Source organism: Stegostoma tigrinum, chromosome 26, assembly GCF_030684315.1.
Source record: "Stegostoma tigrinum isolate sSteTig4 chromosome 26, sSteTig4.hap1, whole genome shotgun sequence".
Taxonomy (NCBI): Eukaryota; Metazoa; Chordata; class Chondrichthyes; order Orectolobiformes; family Stegostomatidae; genus Stegostoma; species Stegostoma tigrinum.
In genome coordinates, this window is record NC_081379.1 from 2540451 (window position 1) to 2549840 (window position 9390).

The following is a 9390-nucleotide window of genomic DNA, read 5'->3' on the forward strand; positions in this document are numbered from 1 at the left end:
CTCAGTGTCTTCTGTTCCCTAAATGACCAGCTTTAACAAGCAGCTTTTAAATTATTAAACCAGCTCACCCCAGCTGTCGTTTTTACTGAGTGAGAATGTGATTCTTCACCATTCTTTGCTCAGTCAAAGTCCTGTTTGCAATATAAAGTGGTTCCTTCAGTAGTTGGTGTTGTGTGTTCTAACAGGATGCTCGTCTGTAATTACAGAGTTAGGTCCTAGAAACAGAGGTGTACAAAATGATCAGAGGTATAGATAGAGCGGACAGCCATAGGCTTTTTCCTAGGGTGGAGGTAGCTATTACGAGGGGGTATAGTTTAAAGTGAAAGGAAGTAGATATCAGGGAGAGATCAGAGGTAGGTTCTTTACTCAGAGAGTGGTCGGGGTGTGGAATGCATTGCCGAAGAGGGTAGTGGAGTCAGCCCCATTAGGGGCATTTAAGCAGCTAGTAGATAGGCACATGGATGATAGTATAAGGTAGGGGTGGAGGTTACATAGACCTTAGGATTAGGGTAAAAGTTTGGCACAACATCATGGGCTGAAGGGCCTGTTCTGATGAAGGGTCTAGGCCTGAAATGTCAGCTTTTGTGCTCCTGAGATGCTGCTTGACCTGCTGTGTTCATCCAGCTCCATACTTTGTTATCTTGGATTCTCCAGCATCTACAGTCCCCATTATCTCTGTACAGTGCTGTACTGTTGTCTGTTCTATCTTCTACAGCAATGTGTATGAAACCAGCCAGGCGAAGACCATCCAGAGGAACAAAAATACACTTTTTCCCAGAGTGAGTAGCACGAGGATTGGTTAGATTGGATGCCTGGCTTGTGACACTGACACCACGACTTGTCTCTCTCTAATGAGAGAGCAGCCCTGTTTTGGTTAAGACTTTGTGACTTTAACTTTTTTAGTTCGGGCCTGGGAGCACTACCTGCAAATGTGGTGGAGACTGCTTCAATGGAAACATTCAAGTGGGTATTTGCTGATTTATTGGGAGATATGGGGAGGAAGCAGGAGATTGGCATGAGGTAATGATGCTTGCTTGAAGAGTCAGTGCAGACACAGTGAGGTGAATGGCCTCCTAGTGCGCTGTAATAAATCTGCGATTCAGGAGGATATATTTTCACAGACTTGGCTATTATGAAAGCTTCACTTTTAGAAGCACCAAATATTGAAGTTCTGATATTTGTGCCAAGAGCAGTTTGGCACTCCAGTGTCTGATACGAAGCTGGCAGAGAGTGTTGAATTTAAACTCCCCCAGAATGCAGGGAGTGCAGTGCTGTGATTGAGAATGTAAAGCCTGATACCACTCCCCCCATTAAAGCAGAGAGTAGATCAGTCATAAAGACATGTCACAAAATACTGAAGTGAAAGTGGGATGTGGCCAGTGCTTTGTAAGGTCTAGTTTAGGCCTGTCCAGCTTCCAGTTATGAATGTCTTTCCTCACCCCAGACTGGCTCCAGGTGCCTTACAGCCAGCGAAATTCTTTCAAACTGTCACCAATGTAATGTATGAGACGCACACAGCAAATCCTACAAAAGCCAATGCGGTGAATGGCTAGATAGTCTGTTTTTAACAGTATTCATTAAGAGGTACAGCTAATTCTCATGATCAGTGGGAGCTTGGTGTTTAATTAGAAACAAGTCCGAAACATCAGCTTTTGTGCTCCTAAGATGCCACTTGGCCTGCTGTGTTCATCCAGCCTCACACTTTGTTATCTCAGATTCTCCAGCATCTGCAGTTCCCGTTATCTCTGAAACATGACATGCAGTTCTCTGTAACTGAATAGCCTAATGCAAGCCCTGGGCACTGGTGTGTCTGTGAGTGTAATTGTAAATGTCTGTTAGAGCTTTCAATACCATGATACCCGTGCCCAGTTCCTTTTGTTGTGAGGGTTAATGTAAGCCCTGCCACATCAGATAAAGTATCCTGCTGGAATACAAAAAATCCCCACCACTTTCAGCTCAGAAATCTGACAACTGCTCAAAGAAAGTGAGCAGTTATTTATATCCATGGCACAGAACAACCCCTGGTGTCCACAGTCATACTGTGGTAGAGTCATAGATTCATACAGCATGTAAACAGACCCTTTGGCCCAACTCATCCACACTGACCATGTTCACAAACTAAACAAGTCCCTGTGTTTGACCCATATCCCCCCAAACCTCTCCTATTCACGTTCTTATCCAAATGTCTTTTAAATGTTGGGGATAGTAGGAACTGCAGGTGGTAGAGGCTGAGATAACAAGGTGTGCAGCTGGATGAACACAGCAGGTCAAGCAGCATCAGAGGAGCAGGAAAGCTGACGTTTTGGGTCAGGACCCTTCTTCAGAAATGGGGGAGGGGAAGCGGGCTCTGGAATAAATAGAGAGGAGGGGTGTGGCTGGGGAAGGTGGGTTGGATGGTGACAGATGAGTGCAGGTAGGGAGTGGTGGGGATTGGTCAGTGAGGTGGGAGGAGCAGATAGGTGGGAGAGAAGATGGATACATTGTGTCAGGTCAAGGAGGCGGGACTGAGAGGGAGGGTTGGTCATGAGATGAGGCTGGGGGTGGGGAGATTTTGAACAAGGTATAGTCCACATTGAGACCATTGGGCTGTAGGCTTCTGAGGTGGAATACGAGGTGTTGCTGCTCCAGTTTGCGGGTGGCGTCATTGTGACCCTGGAGAAGGCCCAGGATGCACGTGTCGTCCAGGGAGTGGGAGGGGGAGGTGAAGTGGAAGGACTGGAAGGTGTTGTCGTTTGTCATGAGCAGAGCACAGATGCTCACCAAAATGGTCTCCGAGTCTATGCTGGGTCTCACCGATGTACAGGAGGCCACATCAGGAGCAGCAGATACAATAGACCAAGGTGACCAAGGGCATCTGCACTGTGTACATGACAAACGACAATACCTTCCGGTCGCCAACCATTTTAATGCCCCCTCCCACTGCCTGGGTGACCTGTCCGTCCTGGACCTCCTCCAGTGTCACAATGGCACCACCCACAAAGTGGAAGAGCAACACTTCGTATTCTGCCTCGTAAGCCTACAACCCAATGGCCAGTCTCAAAATCTCCCCACCCCCAGCCTCATCCCATGCCCATCCCTGCCTCCTTGACCAGACACAATCTGCCCACCTTCTGTCCCATCTATTTGACCTTCCCATCCCACTGACCAATGCCCACCACTGCCAACCTGCACTCACCATCACCATCCCACCCACCTTCCCCAGCCCCGTCCCTCCTCTCTATTTATTTCCCAGCTCCCGCCCCACTCCCCCCTCTCTGAGGAAGGGTCCTGACCCGAAATGCCAGCTTTCCTGCTCCTCCGATGCTGCCCGGCCTGCTGTGTTCGTCCAGCTCCACACTGTATTAGAACATAGAACAGTACAGCACAGAACAGGCCCTTCAGCCCACAATGTTGTGCCAACCATTGATCCTCATGTGTGCACCCTCAAATTTCTGTGACCATATGCATGTCCAGCAGTCTCTTAAATGACCCCAATGACCTTGCTTCCACAACTGCTGCTGGCAACGCATTCCATGCTCTCACAACTCTCTGTGTAAAGAACCCGCCTCTGACATCCCCTCTATACTTTCCACCAACCAGCTGAAAACTATGACCCCTCGTGCTAGCCATTTCTGCCCTGGGAAGTAGTCTCTGGCTATCAACTCTATCTATGCCTCCCATTATCTTGTATACCTCAATTAGATCCCCTCTCCTCCTCCTTTTCTCCAATGAAAACAGTCCGAGCTCAGTCAACCTCTCTTCATAAGATAAGCCCTCCAGTCCAGGCAGCATCCTGGTAAACCTCCTCTGAACCCTCTCCAAAGCATCCACATCTTTCCTATAATACGGCGACCAGAACTGGACGCAGTATTCCAAGTGCGGTCTAACCAAAGCTTTATAGAGCTGCAACAAGATCTCACGACTCCTAAACTCAATCCCCCTGTTAATGAAAGCCAAAACACCATATGCTTTCTTAACAACCCTGCCCACTTGGGTGGCCATTTTAAGGGATCTATGTATCTGCACACCAACATCCCTCTGTTCCTCCACACTGCCAAGAATCCTATCCTTAATCCTGTACTCAGCTTTCAAATTCGATCTTCCAAAATGCATCACCTCACATTTATCCAGGTTGAACACCATCTGCCATCTCTCAGCCCATCTCTGCATCCTGTCAATGTCCCGCTGCAGCCTACAACAGCCCTCTATACTGTCAACGACACCTCCGACCTTTGTGTCTCTGCAAACTTGCTGACCCATCCTTCAATCCCCTCATCCAAGTCATTAATAAAAATTACAAACAGTAGAGGCCCAAGGACAGAGCCCTGTGGAACCCCACTCACCCCTGACTTCCAGGCAGAATATTTTCCTTCTACTACCACTCGCTGTCTTCTGTTGGCCAGCCAATTCTGTATCCATGTTGTCATTTATTCAAGAGGGTTGGAATATAAAAGCAGCGATGTGCTTCTGAGGCTTTATAAGGCTCTAGTTAGGGCCTATTTAGAATACTGTGTCCAATTTTGGGCCCCACACCTCAGGAAGGACGTACTAGCTCTGGAGCTTGTCCAGCGGAGATTCACACGGATGATCCCTGGAATGGTAGGTTTAACGTATGACGAACAGCTAAGGATCCTGGGATTGTACTCATTAGAGTTTAGAAGGTTGAAGGGAGATCTAATAGAAACTTACAAGATAATGTATGGTTTAGAAGGGGTGGACGCTAGCAAGTTGTTTCCATTAGGCGGGGAGACTAGGACCCGTGGGCACAGCCTTAAAATTAGAGGGGGTAAATTTAAAACTGAAATGAGATGACATTTCTTCAGCCAGAGTGGTGGGCTTCTGGAATTCATTGCTATGGAGTGCAGTGGAGGCTGGGACGTTGGATGCCTTCAAGGCAGAGATGGACAAATTCTTGATCTCAGAAGGGATCAAGGGCTATGGGGAGAGCGCAGAGAAGTGGAGTTGAAATGCCCATCAGCCATGATTTAGATGGCAGAGTGGACTTGATGGGCCAAATAGCCTTGCTTCCACTCCTATGTCCTATATCTTACGCATTCTTTTATATTGGGTTCATCACTCTCATCTAGAACTAAATTCACTACTTTCTTCAAATGCTGCTTGATACTGGATTCACCAACGTTCTCTCACGTTGCTGTATAACCAGCTCACTGCTCTCTTCTCATGATGATTTACACCACATTCACTGATCACCTCTCTTGCCACTTTGTATCAAGTACAATTTTGTCTTCATGCACTATTTTGTACTGGGTTCACCACTGTCCCCTTGCATTGTTCTACAACAGAAGCCTTCCTACCCTCGTCTAGAGGACTATCTGCTGATTGTCTAAAGCACCAAAAGGAATGTCCTGTTATAACGTGGATTGTTTTTTGCATAGTCAACCCTTTCTCACCCACTCTCAGGCCTATAATCAGATTACATAGTTTGTTTTCAGCACAGGCTCTGGTACTGTCAGCTCTCATTATTACTTTATTCAGCTTCTCTTCTGTCCTGGCCTGCTATCCATAATTCCCTCACTTACCTACTTTCATCTCTTGGTCTCTTTGGGGTCCGTTTCCACCCATCCGCCACCTCTCCTTCCCCGCACACTCAAAATTTATCTTCAGCATAAACACCAGTTTTTCCAAACTGCTACCAGTTCTGAAGAGTCTCTGGACTTGAAACATTGACTCTGCTTTCTTCCCACAGAATCCCAGGCCTGCCGAGTTTCACAAGCAATTCCTGTTTTTGTGCCAGAAGGAACTGGTTACGAGGAAAATTAGCTGAAAACGCAGAGACTACCCATTATACATACATACAAGCATAATACCTTGTGGTCAGAACTGATTTGAGTCACCACAGTTCTACTTAAACACAGGGGCAGCTCATATTATATAAAAAAAGAGATAGAGAGACACCTGGTGGTGGTTTAGCCAATGGGTCATCATGCTTCAGGTGAGGGAAGCTGGATGAGCAAGACCTTCAAGTCAGGTCTCCCGTTGGTGCTGGAATTGAACTCCCATTGTAGGCATCACCCTCATCAGATATTAGCCATTCCAACAAATGACATAACTGACCCCTATTGGATCTGAAAGATCTTAAACAGTTGCATAGATGATCACAATCAGAGATCAAAATGCAGGGGCTTCTCACACTGATTTTAGAGTAAGATCTGCAGAGGTAGAATACATTAGAAGACAGTCTGCCATGGAGAAAAGAATGTTCATGTTAAGGGGAGCAATTGGCCAGGAAAAATACTCATAACGAATATTCATCATTACTAGTTATGAAGCCAGATTTGCAGTGTAATTCACTGCCAAACTGTCATGTTGGTGGTTCCTTTGAAACCAGGGATTATAGACAAGGTAGGCAAATGATAAATATAACAGAAACAGCGAGTTTTGAGAAGATTTGTAGCTCACGTGAGTTTGCTCACTGAGCTGGAAGGTCAGCTTTCAGACGCCCCGCCACCACCCTAGGCAACATCATCAGTGAGCCTCCGACAAAGCGATGGTCATCCCCTGAGAAAAAGAACAGAAAATGACATCACCAACCCAAGGAAACCTAACTAGATAAATAGAAAGCGGGACGTAACACCAGCGCTTCGTCGGAGGCTCGCTGATGATGCCACCAGCATGGCGGTGAAATGTCTGAAAACTAACCCTCCAGCTCAGCGAGCAAACTCACATCCATAACAGAAACACTATGATCCTCCTACCTCCGCAACCTTTTCTAGGCTGGACAAAAGCTCCACCCCTCTGGGTCACCTGACTAGCACTCGTAAAGGAGAAACGTCTTCCTCCTGCTGATTTTAAAACTCCCATTAATAAACATATATTCAACAATTATCAAGATTGTACACATATGTTGGCTACAATGCCTGTATAATCAGGAATGATTACAAAATCACAGCAACCCTGGAAGAACAACTGTTGCCCCCTTTATATGAGACATTCCACCATTAGCTCCATTCAAATGATTAGTCTCTTGGGGGATGGTGGTTCTTAGGAGACTGTTTCCTCATCTCAAGACTCCCACACTTCTGGAATCTCCTGTTGTTTTGCAGATATGTCCTTGTCTACTTGGCTGTTATTGCCCTGTGACAGTCCTGTTATCTCCTCCCTGGGTATGTAACAACGCTAGCTTGGAAACTGTTGACTCAGTCGATATCCTTGGTTTCATTCAGAACAGCTCTGCATTCTGATGGACTTGCCCTGTTGGATGAGATGAGGCAACCAGACCAGTTCAACCAAATCGGTGCCATCTATAGCAATCGTTCCGTTTGGGCCACCACCAACACTGGGATCTATTTTCCCCAGACATATAATTCTTAGCCAACAAGGTATCTCCTTTTTAGAATATCCTTGGCATTGACGTTCCTGCCCTTATAGTCATCTATTGTCTTTATTTTGGTCTACCAGCTCTTCTGGATATAGTAGGTCAAACATAGTTCTCAGCTGGCATTGAAAATTATGGGTGCCAGTGAACTCTGGGCCATTGTATGTGGCATGTTCCTATACATCCTGAGGAATTTCCTGATTCACTACCCTACTGAACCCTCTCCTTGTAAAGTCTTTAAGGCTTGCTTCAAGGTTTGTCGAAAACTTTCAGCCTGGCCATTTGTCCACGGTGATGTGGACCCAACCTCACATCTGACTCATGATTTGAGGTATTCCTTGAACTCTTGCATCACAAACTGTGGACCACTATCACTTACAACTTGTTCGGAGTTCCTGAATCATCCAGTCGGTCTACTGTCATTTCCACCAATACCAATCTCAGAACCAGCACCTCAGGCCTCTTGGAATAGGCATCCACAACCACTAGCGTCATCTGTCCCTCCACTGGTCCTAGGAAATCATCGTAAAATTTGCTGCCACAAATATTTAAGGCTATTCCTGTTATCTCCTTTAAATGCTGTACCTGCATCCATCACTTCCTCTGACAGTTCATTCCACGCGAGACCACTCTCCATGTGAAAAAGTTGCCTCTCAAGTCATTTTTAAATCTTTCTCCTCTGAACTTAAAAATATGCCCCCTAGTTTGCAATCCCCACCCTAGGGAAAAGATCCTCGTTGTTTCCCTTATCTATGCCCCTCATGATTTTTTAAACCTCCAAAAGGTCATCCCTTAACCTCTTATGGTCCAGTGAAAAAAGTCCCAGTCTTCCCAGTCTATGTTTATATTTCAAACCCTTTACTCCTGCCAATATCCCGGTAAATCTCCTCTGAACCCTCTCCAATTTAATAATATCCTTCCTATAACAGAGTGACCAGAACTGGACACAGTGTTCCAGAAGAGGCCTCACTAACGTCCTGTATAACCTCAACATGACGTCCCCAACTCCTCCACTCAAAGGCCTGAGCCATGAAGGCAAGTGTGCTTAACGCCTTCTTAATCACCCTCTTTATCTGTGATGCAAACTTCAAAGAATTATCTCCTGAACCCCTAGGTTTTTCTGTTCGAGAACACTACCCAGGGCCCTACCACTAACTGTATAAATCCTGCCCTTGTTTGATTTACCAAAATGCAATACCTCACATTTATCCAAATTAAACTCCATCTGCCACTCCTCAGCCCAGGGACCGTGCCATATTCCTGCCGTCACTCAAAAAAAGTGTGTGGTGGAAAGGCAAATACCTTGAAGAGCAGGCAATAGGCTCCAGTGGCATGATGACAGTGTGATATTCCCAGTATTAGGCTCCGTACCTCAGGAAGGATGTACTGGCCCTGGAGCGGGTTCAGAGGAGCATCACGAGGATGGTCCCAGGAATGGAACACATGAGGAACGTTTAAGGACTGGGACTATACTCATTGGAGTTTAGAAGGATGTGGGGGGATCTGATTGAAACTTACAGAATACTGAATGGCCTGGTCAGAGTGGATGTTGGGAAGATGTTTCCATTGGTCAGAGAGGCTAGGACCCAGGGCACAGCCTTAGAGTAAAGGGAAGACATTTTAGAACGGAGATAATGAGAAACTTCTCCAGCCAGAGAGTGGGGAATCTATGGAATTCACTGCCACAGAAGGCTGTGGAGGCCGGGTCATTGAGTACATTTAAGACAGAGATAGATAGGTTCTTGATTATCACGGGGATCAAGGGTTACGGGGAGAAATCAGGAGAATGGGGTTGAGGGACTTATCAGCCATGGTTGAATGGCGGAGCAGACTTGCTGGGTCGAATGGCCTAATTTCCGCTCCTATGTCTTAAGGTGTTATGACTACCACAGGCTCAGCACCGCAGCTGGTCCCTTGGCACCAGCTAAAGCAGTGTTTTGTGGCACTACCGCCTTGGCAAAGGGGGCAACTAGGGACAGGCACTAATTGCTGGTGCAGGGGGCAACACCCACATCCCACGCGCGAATTAAGACACTGTATACGTGGGTCCCCCACACACGGAGGAGCTGATGCCC